Source organism: Neofelis nebulosa, chromosome 11 (genome assembly GCF_028018385.1).
Source record: "Neofelis nebulosa isolate mNeoNeb1 chromosome 11, mNeoNeb1.pri, whole genome shotgun sequence".
Taxonomy (NCBI): Eukaryota; Metazoa; Chordata; class Mammalia; order Carnivora; family Felidae; genus Neofelis; species Neofelis nebulosa.
In genome coordinates this window covers 72,498,901-72,514,081 of record NC_080792.1, presented here as the reverse complement: position 1 = coordinate 72,514,081, position 15,181 = coordinate 72,498,901, and the positions used below count along the sequence as shown (strand labels likewise).

Genomic DNA, 15,181 nt, shown 5'->3' with positions numbered 1-15,181 from the left:
CGCTAGGGGCACCCGAGTGGTTCAGTCAGTTGAGTGTCCCACTCTTGATTTCAGCTCAGGTCACGATCTCATGGGCCATGAGATCGAGCCCTGCATAGGATTCTGCACTCACAGCGCAGAGTCTGCTTGGGATTCTCTTCCTCTCTCTTTGCCCCTCCCCTGGCCATGCAAACACGCATGTGCTCGCTCTTTCTCAAAAATAAGTTAACATTTAAAAAATAAAATAAAAACCACGCTAGAATGGACACCTTACCATAATGTGACATGATCACTTGAATTCAGTTTTCCCCTAAAATAATAAGATCTTTTCAAATTCTACACGTACTAAAACTTAAACACTAAGGAAAAAGATTACATTATAAATTTTAACATCAAAATGCTAATATAACAAAAGAAAACTTCTGAAGTTACATGTACAAGAGAAAAATTGGGCTCCAGTATATACAAACAGGGCATAAGGAAAACACCTTCCTTAGGTACTTCAACATGGATAGTTGCTCATTTGGTGAGATGTGAGCTAATACATTTAGTGTACAGAGTTAAATTTTCACAAGCAAATATACTCACTTCATAGATTGTAAGCATAATATAAATGCCTTTATCCATAAATAAAATGCCCTAAAAACAAGTACTATTATAGGGAAAACAGGTAGGGGAATAATGTGGCTTGAACAAGCACAGGTATGGGGCACCTGAGTGGCTCAGTCGGTTGGGCGTCTGACTTCAGCTCAGGTCATGGTCTCACAGTTTGTGAGTTCACGCCCCACCCCGGGCTCTGACAGCTCAGAGCCTGGAGCCTGCTTCAGATCCTGTGTCTCCCTCACTCTGCCCCTCCCCCACTGGCACTCTCTCATGCACTCTCTCTCTCTCAAAAATAAATAAATGTTAAAAAATTAAAAAAAAAAAAAAGCACAGGCACATCATCTCTGTGAGAGGTGGTGATAAGGGACAACTAAAGCCGCTCTGTTAAGTTTATGTACCACCTTGATACTTCATAGTATTAATGTGCAAAGGACACTGACAGAGCCTGATTAATACCTCTCAGTTCAAAATTTATGTGAAGACACTGTAATATAGTAAATCTGGTGACAAGCCTGGAAGTCAGCAAGATGCATTTTAATTTTCAAATTTCAAAATGTCTTGACCAATAGTAAAACAAGCCACATTTGGATTTAGTTAAGCTTAAAAATGTACTAAAACTTCTGTTGATAGAGGAACCTGAGGTAATATGTGAACTAGTTTTCCAACTATGAGGTGTATCCAAGAACTTAGATGTAAGATTATCCTCAAAATTAAACTAGAAAAATCCATAAAGGATTATTCCATGGTTATGTAAGAGGATATCCTTACTTATTCTTAGGAAATAAATTCTGAAGTATTCAAAGAAATTCTGAGGGGCACGTGGGTGGCTCAGTCAGTTGAGCATCCAACTCTTGATTCTGGCTTGGGTCATAATCTCATGGTTCATGACTCTAAACCCCACACTGGCCTCTGCACTGTGCTCTGCTTTGGATTCTCCATCTCCCATTCTCTTTGCCTCTACCCTGCTCACACTCTCTCTCAAAAATAAATATTGAAAAAAAAAAAAAAAAACCAAGGCACAGTGCCTCCAACTTACTCCCAAAGCGTTCAGGAAAAAAACATGGATTAAAAATGATAAAGCAGGGGCGCCTGGGTGGCGCAGTCGGTTAGGCGTCCGACTTCAGCCAGGTCACGATCTCGCGGTCTGTGAGTTCGAGCCCCGCGTCAGGCTCCGGGCTGATGGCTCGGAGCCTGGAGCCTGTTTCCGATTCTGTGTCTCCCTCTCTCTCTCTCTGCCCCTCCCCCGTTCATGCTCTGTCTCTCTCTGTCCCAAAAATAAATTAAAAACGTTGAAAAAAAAAATTTTTTTTAAAAAATCATACTTTAAAAAAAAAAAATGATAAAGCATATGAAACAAAATGTAAACAACTGGAGGGCACTGATAAATTCTTCATAGTGCTCCTATAATGTCTACTAAGTTAGAAAGTATATCAAAGCAAAAAATTATTTTTTAAAATCTGACACAATATGACATTAATATTAAATTAGTCTATAAGTACATGAACAGTTATTACTTTATTATTCTAGATTCTCCTTACGATTAAGAAAATCCAAATGAGGGGCGCCTGGGTGGCTCAGTCGGTTAAGCGGCTGACTTCGGCTCAGGTCATGATCTCGCGGTCCGTGAGTTCAAGCCCCGCGTCGGGCTCTGTGCTGACAGCCCAGAGCCTGGAGCCTGTTTCAGATTCTGTGTCTCCCTCTCTCTGACCCTCCCCCATTCATGCTCTGTCTCTCTCTGTCTCAAAAATAAAATAAATGTTAAAAAAAAAAAAAAAAAAAAAAAGAAAATCCAAATGAAAAAGAAGGTTGTACTCTAGTCCCAGGTAAAGTATATTCTGGCCATGAGGAAGGCTACGTAAGACTACACTCGAAAGGTATTATTAATCATCTGTATCATACAATTAGTCTTGCTCATGTCCATGCCTTCCAAGCAATCTCTGATTATAACTTTACTAATAAGTTAGGTATGCTACTCTGGTGCTGTATTAAATTTACAACCAAAAAAGTAACATTTTAAAAAGAAATTTTACTATGAAGTTAACAAAAACAAAGGCATTATAGTGATAGAAGTCAAAAACAGTGATTATCTCTTTAGGGTATGTACTGACTAGGAAAGAGTGAGAGAGACTTTGTGGAGGAGAGCTGTAAATGTTGTATCTTAATCTGGGTGTGGTTACATGGGTCTACACATATATAAAAAGTTATCAAGCTTTAATTTAAGATTACTACACTTTATTATATGTACAATTATATCTCTATTTTATAATCAAACAAGTGGTGCTTTCAGAAAACAGTTCTCAATTCAAATCCAAAACCCACAATGCAAGAGAATGACATAGATTACACTGGCACTCAACTTTATAACAAGTACCTGTAATCTTGGTTAACATGAGTATATACTCTGAGGTGGGTTTTTTTTGTTTTTTAAAGAATAACCATTGCAGAGACGCCTCAGTGGCTCAGTCAGTTAACCGTCCAACTCCTGATTTCAGCTCAGGTCATGATCTCATGGTTTATGAGATCAAGCCATGTGTTGAACTCTGCACTGACAGCAAGGAGTCTGCTTGGGATTCTCTCTCTGCCCCTCCTTGACACGCAAGCACTCCCTCTCTCAAACATAAAAAAAAATAGTATCAACCATTGTAGAACTTTAGTAGAACTTTAGTAGAAGGTGTGCAAGTGCAAAGAGATCAAGGCAAATGCAAGGAAAAAAGAGCTGTCAGGAGTTCTCAACAAATAACATGAAATCATGATGAATCTGACATGATCTTACAAAAAAGGGCTAGAAACCAGGTTAGATACACTCCCCCCTCTACTGTTTTAGTCTGCTTGAAAAGATAAAACACATGGAATGTTTTTTTTTTCTCCCTTTGGGGAGATTATGGGAATAGAAAATTATTTTTTAAAAATACAACTTTGGGGGTGCCTGAGATGGTTGAGGTGCACTGAGGTGCCTCAGTTGGTTGAGCGTCAGACTTCAGCCCAGGTCATGATCTCACAGTTCGTGAGTTCAAGCCCCATAACAGGCTCACTGCTTTCAGCAGTGTGAAGCCTGCTTCAGATCCTCTGTCCCCCACTCTCTCTGTCCCTCCCGTGTGTGTGCTCGCTCTCTCAAAAATAAAACATTTACATATATGTATACATATACATAGCTTTGGCAAAAACTAAACATTCTATCACTTTGGATATTGTCCTTTACTCAAATCAATGTCTGCATGTACAGGACAAAATAAACCAAATGATATATATAATGGTAAACAGTACAATTACACTAACACTTAAGAGGCAAGTATGGTAATAGATAGGGGTAGATCAGCTACTGCTATCTTCCTTCCACTGGGCTATCTCATTTCAGAGGTTCAAGTACTCTTGCCTGTGCTACCCTTACTGTGTCAGTATTTCCACAGCAGAACAGAAACAATTTTTTTTTCTAATTCAACAGTGAAGTAAGGTTGCCAAATCACCATTCAGAAACCACTCTCAATCCTAAAGAAATTCAAGAATTTTTTAGCCAACAACATTTAGAAGTTAATCATTTTTAAGTTCACTTTCTCAGTAGACTGAATGTAATCCTAAATTCAGAAGTCTACATAAGAGGTCTGGGACTGACCATTTATATCAAGTTCTATAATATACAAAGTTAATCTATAGGGATGACTGCTAAAGGGCATTAGGAACCTTTTCTGTAGTAATGTAAATATTCTCTATCTAGAATGGGATGGTGATTTTATAAGCACATATATCTGTCAAAATACACTAGATGAATACACAAAATACACTGTCACATATAAATTATATCTTAATAAACAAGACTTGAAAAGTAAATACACACAATTTAGGCTTTGAAAAATGGGAAAAAGAAAAGAAAAATGGGAAATCAAATGCTAAGAAAAAACTCATTGAAACTGATTTATTAGAAAAAGAGATTAAAAGGCTATTTGTATGGAAGCCAATCTAGGGGACTCTCAAAGTCATTTGACCCTCAACAGCTCTACTCTCCACATACCACTCCCACTACTCAACCACTTCCTGAATACTATAAGCATTTCAGTCAAAATACAGACCCTTCAAGCATTGGAGATACCTTTAAAAATAACAAGTCTGGGGCAGGGAGAACAAGCCTGAGTAAATGGACAACAGACAATAGTAAATGCACACTTTTCCAAAGTTACCTTACAATAATCTAAAAGGAATTGTGCATATTCTTTTAAAATCCTCTAACAATTCATGGTGGGGGGGGGGGGGATCAAAAAGAATTTAGACAAATGAGGGGTGCCTGGCTGGCTCAGCTGGTAGAGCGTGCAACTCTTGTTCTCACGGCTGTGTGTGCCCCACAATGGGTGTAGAGATTACTTAAAATCTTTAAAAAAAAATTAGATAAATGATAATGGGAAATCAAAGAAATATAAATGTTCATCATATGAAAATATACTCAACCTCATAAATAATCAGAAAAATACAAATAAAAACAATGAAGATAACTATTTTCCATTCATTAAGATTGGCCAAAATTAAGACACTATTTACTTTCAAATATTGTAATGAGTATGGAAAATGACTTCTTGCATACAGTTTGGGTAGAAGTAAAATTGTTATAGCTACTTTGGTTTGTTGTTGTTGTTTAAAGATTTTGATTTTTGTTTTTAACGTTTATTCATTTTTGAGAGACAGAAACAGAGCGTAAGCAGGGTAGGGGCAGAGAGAGCGAGAAGGAGACACAGAATCCAAAGCAGGCTCCAGGATCCAAGCTGTCAGCAGAGCCCAATGCAGGGCTCAAATCCATGAACCATGAGACCATGACCTGAGCCAAAGTCAGACACTTAACCAACTGAGAGCTACCCAGGCACCCCCTAAAGATTTTATTTTTAAGTAATCTCTACACCCAACATGGGGCTTGAACTTAAAAGTCTGAGATCAAGGGGCGCCTGGGTGGCTCAGTCGGTTAGGCGGCCGACTTCGGCTCAGGTCATGATCTCACGGTCTGTGAGTTCTAGCCCCGCGTCGGGCTCTGTGCTGACAGCTCAGAGCCTGGAGCCTGCTTCATATTCTGTGTCTCCCTCTCTCTGACCCTCCCCCGTTCATGCTCTGTCTCTCCCTGTCTCAAAAATAAATAAACGTTAAAAAAAAAAAAAAAAAAAAGTCTGAGATCAAGACTCGCATGCTCCCACCAACTGAGCCAGCTAGGCAACCCTGTCATAGCTACTTTGAAGGGCATTTTGGCAGCGTATTAAAACTATAGCTATGTAGGGTGCCTGGCTGGCTCAGTCAATATGTCATGTGACCTTTTATTTTTTTAAATGTCTTTTTATTTTTGACAAAGAGAGACACAGCATGAGTGGGGGAGGGGCAGAGAGAGAGAGGGGGAGACACAGAATTCGAAGCAGGCTCCAGGCTCCGAGCTATCAGCACAGAGCCCGACAAGGGGCTCAAACTCACGGACTGTGAGATCATGACCTGAGCCAAAGTCGGACGCTCTATCGACTGAGCCACCCAGGCACCCCAATACAGCATGTGACTCTTGATCTCAGGCTTATAAGTTCAAGCTCCATATTGGGCAGAGAGCTTACATTAAAAAAAAAAAAAACTATAGCTATGTATACCAACCATATGACTCAGCAAATCTATTTCTCTTGACACTCAGAGTGTCATCCATGTACATGGAGATGTAAAAAAAAACCCTCACTGCAACAAATAGAAGAAAATACTGAAAACAACATAAATATTCACCAGAGGAGTAACTACATGAATAAAAAATTATGTTCATATTATGGAATGCCCTATAATATTTAAGCAAAGGTCTCTACAACATATTACTGAGAAAAAATATAAAATGTAGAGAGGTATGTACAGTATATTAACAAAAGGAAAAAAGAGCGGCACCTGGGTGGCTCAGTCAGTTAAGCATCCGACTTCAGCTCAGGTCATGATCTCGTGGTACGTGAGTTTGAGCCCCACATTAGGCCCCGTGTGGACAGCTCAGAGCCTGGAGCCTATTTCAGATTCTGTGTCTCCCTCCCTCTCTGCTCCTCTCCACCACACACACACACACACCCCCCTCAAAAATTAACAAACCTTAAGAAAAAAATTTTTAAGAGGGGAAAAAATGTCATTTTATTAAGGGGTATATAAACACACAAAGATAAGAGGGAAAAAGCATGGGGGTGGTGGTGAGGAGGCTACTAAATGAATTATAGTGATTATAAAAATAATCAAAAGACCAGGACTGAAAATCATTAAAGGAATTAAAGCCTTATCTTTAATGTTTTAACATTTTACAAGGAGAACATATTCACCTACTCATGTACTGAAATTTTATTCTGGAAAGCATTGATACAAATAAGAAAAGATTATTAAGTTCTCCTCCCTTAAATAATTCAATCTGAGAAATATTACCATCATTTCACACAAGCTGCTGTGCCTATATCATGTACCATTATTGCTGCTTTGGAAAGCCCATCAACACTCAAATTTTCTCATAAACTGCTATCTCTAAGGAAGAAAAACATTACTCTTTAATACACTTCAAAAATCTGTAAGAGACAATGAAACAAAAAAAAAAATTTAAAACAAAAAAAACTTCAAAACTACAAAACACTGCTGAAAAATCAAAAGCAACCTAAACATGGTCGCCTGGGTGGTTCAGTTGGCCAAGCATCTTGATTTTGGCTCAGATCGAGGCACATGATGGGCTCTGTGATGACAGCAGGAAGCCTGCTTCGGATTCTCTCTCTCCACCCCTTCCCACCTATGCATGCTTTCTCTCTCGCTCAAAATAAATAAATAAATCTAAAAAAATAATAAAAACCTAAACAAAGGGAAAGGGACCCAACATTCATGACTCAAAAGATTTGTTAAGATAGCACTAATAGAAACTTTTTTTTTTTTTTTCAAGAGAGAGAGAGAGACCATGCACAAGTAGGGGAGAGGGGCAGAAGGAGAAGGAGAATCTTCAGCAGGCTCCATGCCCAGTGTGGAGCCTGACACAGGGCTCCATCCCACAACCCTGGGATCATGACCTGAGCCGATATCAAGAGTCAAGATGCTCAACTGTCTGAGACACCCAGATGCCCCAATATTATAAACTTTTATAAGAAAAGTTAGAGGAGTAAACCTTCATGCCACTGGATTATGTAGCAGTTTCTCAGATAAAAAAAATCAAAACCATAAATAACCAAAGAAAAAATAGATACATGGGATTTTATCAAAATTAAGCATTTTTGTGCTTCAAAGGGCACCATCAAGAAAAAGATAAGCAGCCTGAGGTGATTTCTGAAATGGTTCACTATTCACTTGACCCAGGGGCAACCCCCCCCCCCCACCAAACACACACACACACACACACACACACACACACAAAATCATACAAATCAAGAGGTTCAAATCTTTGTGCTTACTTTAAGAACACCATGAAACTACCCAGACCATCAAGGGTATGCATATCCAAAAAACCGCCAAGTATCTGAAGGATGTCACTTTATAGAAATGCGTACTATTCTGTCAGTAAAATGGCGGAGTTGGTAGGCGTGCCTCTGCCAAACAGTGGGGTTGGACACACGGCTGGTGGCCCCAAAACAGTGAATTTTTGCTGCATTTGCTTAAAACTGCAGAGTTAATGCTGAAGCAGTTTAAATTCTCTGGTCATTGAACATATCTAGGTGAATAAAAGCCCTCAAGACATGGCACAGAACTTACAGAGCTCATGTTCAGACTAACCCATATAAAGCTCTTACTGAAAAAGAACAAACTGTTCCTAAATCAAGAGATATCCCAGAACAAACAAAAACTCATGCCCCAGGAGTAAATTCAGAAGATAAATGCAAATAAAAGGTAAGAAAGGAAACAAGAGACAATCCATGAAATGGGAGAAAATTTTTGCAAATTATGTACCTAGTAAAGGGACTTGTATCCACAATATATAAAGAACACTACACCTCAACAAGAATTTTTAAAATAATAAACTTTAAAATGAGCAAAAATCTGAACAGACATTTCTCCAAAGATATACAAATGGCCAACAAGCACATGAAAAGATGCTCAACATCATTAGTAATTAAGGAAATGTAAATCAAAACCACAATGATATGCCATTTCAAATCCACTAAGGATGGCTAGAAATTGAAGAAGTAAATAACAAGTGTTATTAAAGATGTAGAAAAATTGCAACCATTTACCATGGAAATGTAAATGGTACAGTCCCTCTTGAAAACAGTCTGGCAGTCCTTCAAAAAGCTAAACATATAGTTATCATAGGACTGAGCAATTTCACTCCTAGGTATATACCCTCAAGAACTGAAAAATATGTGTCGACACCAAAACCTACATATAAACATTCGTAACAGTGGTATTCATAGTGAAAAAATGCAATCTAATGTCTATTGATGGATGAATAGATAAAAATGTGGTACATACAATGGTACACTATTCAAGCATGAAAAGGGATTAAGTATTGATCCTTGCTACAACATGGATGAACTTTTAGAAACATTATGCCAAGTGAAACTGGACACAAAAGGCTACAAAATATCCAGAATAAGAATATCCACAAAAACCGAAAGTGAACTATTGGTTGCCAGAGACCTAAGAGAGGTGGGAAAAGGGAGTAACTGCTAAATGGTACAGGGTACAGCATATATTTGGGGATGATAAAAATGTACTGGGGGCACCTGGGTGGCTCAGTCAGTTGGGCATCCAATTTCAGCTCTGGTCACCATCTCACAGTTCGTGGGTTCGTGAGTTTGAGCCCCTTATCAGGCTCTCTGCTGTCAGTGCAGAGCTTGCTTCTGATCCTCTGTACCTGTCTGCCCCTCCCCCACTCATCTCTCTCTCAAAAAATAAACATTTTTTTTTAATTTCAATAAAAAGTTCTGAAATTGGTGGTGATGACTATACAATTCCATGAATATACTAAAATCCATAGAACTGCGTACTTTAAAAGGGTGAATTTTCTGGCATGTGAATTATATTTCAACAAAGCTGTTTTTTTGTTTTGTTTTTAAGAAAAACAAGAAGGAAAATAATAGGCTTCTATTTTTCACTCCTTGTTTTTTCTTTCTTTAATGGGATTTGTACTAATCAAAGCTCTCCAGAGAAACAAAACCAATAGGAGGTATGTATGTACACGTACGTACACACACACACACACACACACACACACACACACACAGATTTATTATGAGAAATTAGCTCATACAACTGAAGAAGATGAAAAGTCTCATCTGCTGGTGGTATAGTTTCAGTCCAAGTCCAAAGGCCTGAGAACCAAGGAAGGTGATGTGTAAGTTCCAGTCCAAGGGCAGGGGAAGAACAATGTCCCAGTTCAACCAGGCAGGCAAAAAGAGGCAAATTCCTTCTTCTTCTGCCTTTTCGTTCTATTCAGACCCTCAAAGTATAGGATGATGCCCACCCACATTGGAAAGGGCAATCTACTTTACCAAGTCCACCTATTCAAATGTTAACTCACCAAAAAACCCCCTCAGATATAGCCAGAAAAAAAATGTTTAATCTTAGGCACCTTTGGACCCAATCAAGAGGACATATAAAATTAACCATCAAAGGGGTGTGTGGCTGGCTCAGTTAGAACATGTGACTTTTGATCTCAGAGTTGTGAGTTTTGAGCCCCGTGCTGGGTATAGAGATTACTTAAAAAAAAAAAATAAAATCTTAAAAAAAATTTTTAACCATCACAAGATTTAACCCTTTATATGTTTAAGTTTATTTTGAGAGAGGGCATGAGCAGGGGGAAGGGCAGAGAGAGAGGGAGAATCCCAAGCCAACTCCGTGCAGTCAGCACAGAGCCCAATGTGGGGCTCAAACTCATGAACCATGAGATCATGACCTCAGCTGAAATCAAGAGTTGTATGCTTAATTGAGCCACCCAGGGACCCCAAGGTTAAACCCTTTAAGTTGTATCTGTAATTATTCACTATAAAGCTCAGCCACTCCCAAGCTGTTACCCCAATATCCAGGCAGAACATAGTACACACAAATTACTACTGCCGTCAAAAAAATTAAGGGAAAATGCTTTCCAAATTATTTCATGGCAAATCTTTTTAAAAACTGTTATTTATGACTACCAAACCAATTATGATAGAGATTATCAAGCTGGTTACAAATCAGAAAAGCTAGCAATTCTATTCCTGGTCCAAGAAACAAAAAAATACAGAAAATAAAATACACTAACAATGAACAACCCAAAAGAAAATTAAGAAAACACTTCTATTTACAATAGCATTAAAGAATAAAATACTTATGAAGTAACCAAAAAAGCAAAAGACTCACATGCTAAAAACAACAAAATCTGCTTAAAAAAAAAAAAAAAAAAAAAAAATGTAAGGACAACACAAATAAGTGAAATATCATGTTCATAGATTAAAATGCTTAATATTGTGAAGAGGTCACTTACCTAAGTGACACACAGATTCAAATCAATCCCTATCAAAACCCCAATGATGTTTTTTGCAGAAATAGAAAACTCTATCCTAAAATTCATATGGAATTTCAAAGGACCCTGCTGAACAGCCAAAACAATCCAGAAAAAAAATGAACATTGGAAAAGTCACACTTCCTGATTTCAAAATTTACTACAAAGCTATAGTTATCAAAACGGTGTAGTACTGCAACTAGAATAGAAAGCTCAGAAATAAAACCTCACACATACAGGGGCAAATGGTTTTCTAAAAGGGTACCAAGACTATTCAACAGGAAAAAGACCATCTTTTCAACAAATAGTCCTGGGAAAACTGAATATCCACATTCAAAAGAATGAAGTTGGACCTTTATTTTATACCATACACAAAATTTAAATCAAAATACATCAGAGAACTAAAACTATAAAACTCTTAGGAGAAAGCATACAAGGAAAACTTCATGACACTGCATTTCACCACGATTTCTTGGAAATGACAAAAGGTACAGGCAACCAAAGAAAAAATGAACAAATGGGGCACCTTGCTGGTTCAGTCAGTGGAGTATGGAAGTCCTGATCTCGGGCTGTGGGTTTGAGCCCCCTGTTGGGTGCAGAGATTTTAAAAAAAAAAAAAAAAAAAAAAAAGATTTTCTTTATTTTTAAGTAAATTTATTTTAGAGAGAGAGCATACACGTATGAGCAGGGAAAGGAGGGCGGGGGTGGAGGGTGGGGAGAGAATCTTGAGCAGGATCCATGCTCAACACAGAGCCCAACACGGGGCTCAATCTTACAACCATTAGATCATGACCTGAGCTGAAATCAAAAGTTGGGACTCAACCACCTGACCCACCCAGGCGCCCACCCATTTTATTAAGTAGCCTTCACACCCAGCGCAGAGCCCAATGCAGGGCTTAAACCCACAACCCTGAGATCAAGCCCTTAGCTGAGATCAAGAGTCGGACACTTAACCAACTGAGCCACCGGGGATTCCCCCCAATAGATATTTTTAAAAAAACTACAATTCAACCACAAAAAAAAATAAAAAATGGGTAGAAGACTTCCTATATGGACTAAATGTTGGCGCCCCCTCAAAATTCAAATGTTGAAACCTAATCTCCAGTGTTAATCATATTTAGAGAAAGGGCCTTTACAGAAGTAATTAAGGTTAAATGAGGTCATAAGAGTAGGACTCTGGATCCTGTAAGATTAATATCCTTATAAGAAGAGACACCAGAGAGCACTCTCCATCCTGGTCAGAGGAAAGGCCAGATGAAGGCAAAGTAGTCTTCTATAAGCAAAGAAAAGAGCCTTCACTGGAAACTGAACCCTGCTAAAACCTCGATCTTGGACTTTCCAGGCTCCAGAACTGGGAGAATATAATAAGTTTCTCTTGTTGTTTAAGCCACCCAGCCTGTGTATTTTATTATGGCAGCCTGAGCAGGCTAATACAGACTTAGACACCAATGCAAAGACAACATACAAAAAGCCAGTAAGCACAAGAAAAGAGCTCAACATCACTAGTCACTAGGGAAATGTAAATCAAATCCACCATGATTTACTACTTCACACTCATGAAGATGGCTACTATTTTAAACAAACAAATAATAAAGTGTCAGAGCACCTGGATGGCTCAGTCAGTAGAGTGCAGGGTTATAGTTTTATGCCCCATGCTGGACCTAAAGATTACTTAAAAATAATGCTGGACATGGGGGCGCCTGAGTGTCCTGTCAGTGGAGTGTCCAACTCTTGATTTCGGTTCAGGTCATAATATCACAGTTCATGGGATCAAGCCCCACATCAGGCTTTGCACTGACAATGCAGAGCCTGCTTGGGATTCTCTACCTCTCTCTCTGCCCCCTCCCTGACTTGTGCACGCTCACATACTCTCTCCCCCAAAATAAATAAACATTAAAAAAAATAATACCAGGCGTGCAGCCTACTTTAAAAAAAATATTCTGATTCTGATATCCAAAATTAAAAATAAAATCTTTAAAAAAAAAAAAAAAGTGTTGGCTACCCTGTGGAGAAATTGGAATTCTTGTGCATTGCTGATGGGAATGTAAAATGGCACAGCAACCTGGAAGAAGAGTATGGAAATTCCTCAAAAAATTAAACATAAAATTACAGTATGATACAGCAATTCCGCTTCTGGATACGTACCCAAAAAAACTGAAAAGTAGGGACATGAACAGGTATTTGTATATCCATGTTCACAGCACTGCTTACAGCAGCCAAAAGGTGGAAGCAACCCATGTGTCTGTCAATGGATGAATGGATAAACAAAACATGACATGTACCTACAGTGGCATATTATTCAGCTTTAAAAAGGAAGAAAATTTTCACAAAAGCTACAACATGGATGAACCAACATTGTGCTGAATGAAATCAGCCAGTTGCCAAAGAACAAATATTGTAGGATTCCGTTTACATGAGGTACTTAGAGTAGTCAAATTCAGAGAAACAGCAGAATAGTGGTTGCTAGGGGCTTGGGAGAGGGATGAATGGAGAGTTAGTGTTTAATGGCTACAGAGTCTCAGGGAAGATGAAAAGGTTCTAGAAATGGATGGTGGGGATGGTTGCACAAGAATGTCAATGTACTTCATGCCACAAAACTGTACACTTAAAAATGGTTAAAATGGGGGACACCTGGGTGGCTCAGTCAGTTAAATGTCCGACTTTGGCTCAAGTCATGATCTTGTAGTCTGTGAGTCCAAGCCCCACACTGGGCTCTGTGCTGACAGCTCAGAGCCTGGAGCCTGCTTCAGATTCTGTGTCTCCCTCTTTCTGCCCCTCCACCACTCACACTCTGTCTCTCTCTAAAAATAAATAAATGTTAAAATGGTAAATTTCATGTTATGTATATTTTACAATTACATATGCATAAAGTAAAAGTGAAATAAATTATATATGCATAAAAGTGAAATAATGCATTAAAAAATAATACAGTAAAAATCTTAAGTTCCCCAAAAGAAACTCCCCAAAATATTAATATGATGTTCATTAACAGGATGTGTAAAGAGGGGGGAAAAACACCCTGGAGTTTTTGTTAGAACTCCAACATAAATAAATTTGTAGACTATCTTTTTCATCCAAATACAGGTGACACACAATGTTAGTTTCAGGTGTACAACATAGTGATTCAACAACTCTATACCTTATGCTATGCTCACCAGAACTGTAGCTGCCATCTGTCAAAATACAGCACTAATACAATACTGTTGACTATATTCCCCGATGTACCTTTCAGAACCCCCCACACTGTGACTTATTCAGTCCCTAACTAGAAGCCTGTACACCTCCCACTCTCTCTCCTTCACTCATTTTGCATATCCCCCATCCTCCTCTCCTCTGGCAACCATCAGTTTGTTTTCTTCTGTATCTACAGATCTGTTTCTGTGTAAGTTCTAAATCTTTAAAATTAGTAAACTTGAAGAAATCAGTCACTCATGTCTTCAAAGAAGAATATCAAAAGGCAAAAAATAGAAAAAGCAAAACTCACAAGTTTTAGCTTTTGCATTTGGTCAGCAATCTTTAAACCAAATGTAATTTATATCTATGCTTTATACCAAAGTTTGAACAATTTCTAGAGATTTTTTTTTTTTTTTTTTAAGTAGACTCCATGCCCAAAGTGGGGCCTGAACTCATGACCCTGAGGTCAAGAGTTGAATACCTGACCAACAGAGCCAGCCAGGTGCCCCACTAGAGATTCACATATAAGGTTAAAAACAAAAAGAAGCTTGGGGTTCAGTTGGTTAAGCGTCTGACTTTGGCTCAAGTCATGATCTCACATTTCATGGGTTCGAGCCCCGCATCGAGCTCAGACAGCTCAGAGCTTGGAGGCTGCTTTGGATTCTGGGTCTCCCTCTCTGCACCTCTGCCTCTCGTGCTCGCTTGCGCGCTCTCTCTCTCTCTCTCTCTCTCTCTCTCTCTCAAAAATAAACATTAAAAGTTTTTTTTAAAAAACAAAAAGAAGCTTTATCCATAATAGGTGTACAAGACTGGTCTTGACATGATTTCCTTCACCTCTAAGATTCTCTTCCTATCATTGAAAAAGTTTAAATATCAGGGTGCCTGGGTGGCTCAGTCAGTTGAGCGTCCAACTTCGGCTCAGATCATGATCTCACAGCTCATGGGTTCGAGCCCCACGTCGGGCTCTGTACTGACAGCTCAGAACCTGGAACCTGCTTCACATTC

At 38.7% G+C, this 15,181-nt stretch overlaps 1 protein-coding gene across 14 annotated transcripts in view; it reads right to left on the bottom strand.

Moving 5' to 3' along the window:
• MTMR3 (myotubularin related protein 3) overlaps window positions 1-15,181 on the bottom strand; it is a 151,927-nt gene that overhangs the window by 96,284 nt on the left and 40,462 nt on the right. The window contains exon 1 of one of the 14 annotated variants that reach the window (XM_058690762.1): window positions 11,529-11,547. The exons of the other annotated variants lie outside the window; for them this stretch is intronic. The gene's annotated coding sequence lies outside the window, so the exon portion shown is untranslated. Of the gene's footprint in view, window positions 1-11,528; window positions 11,548-15,181 lie in introns of those variants that run through there. 14 annotated transcript variants of the gene reach the window in all.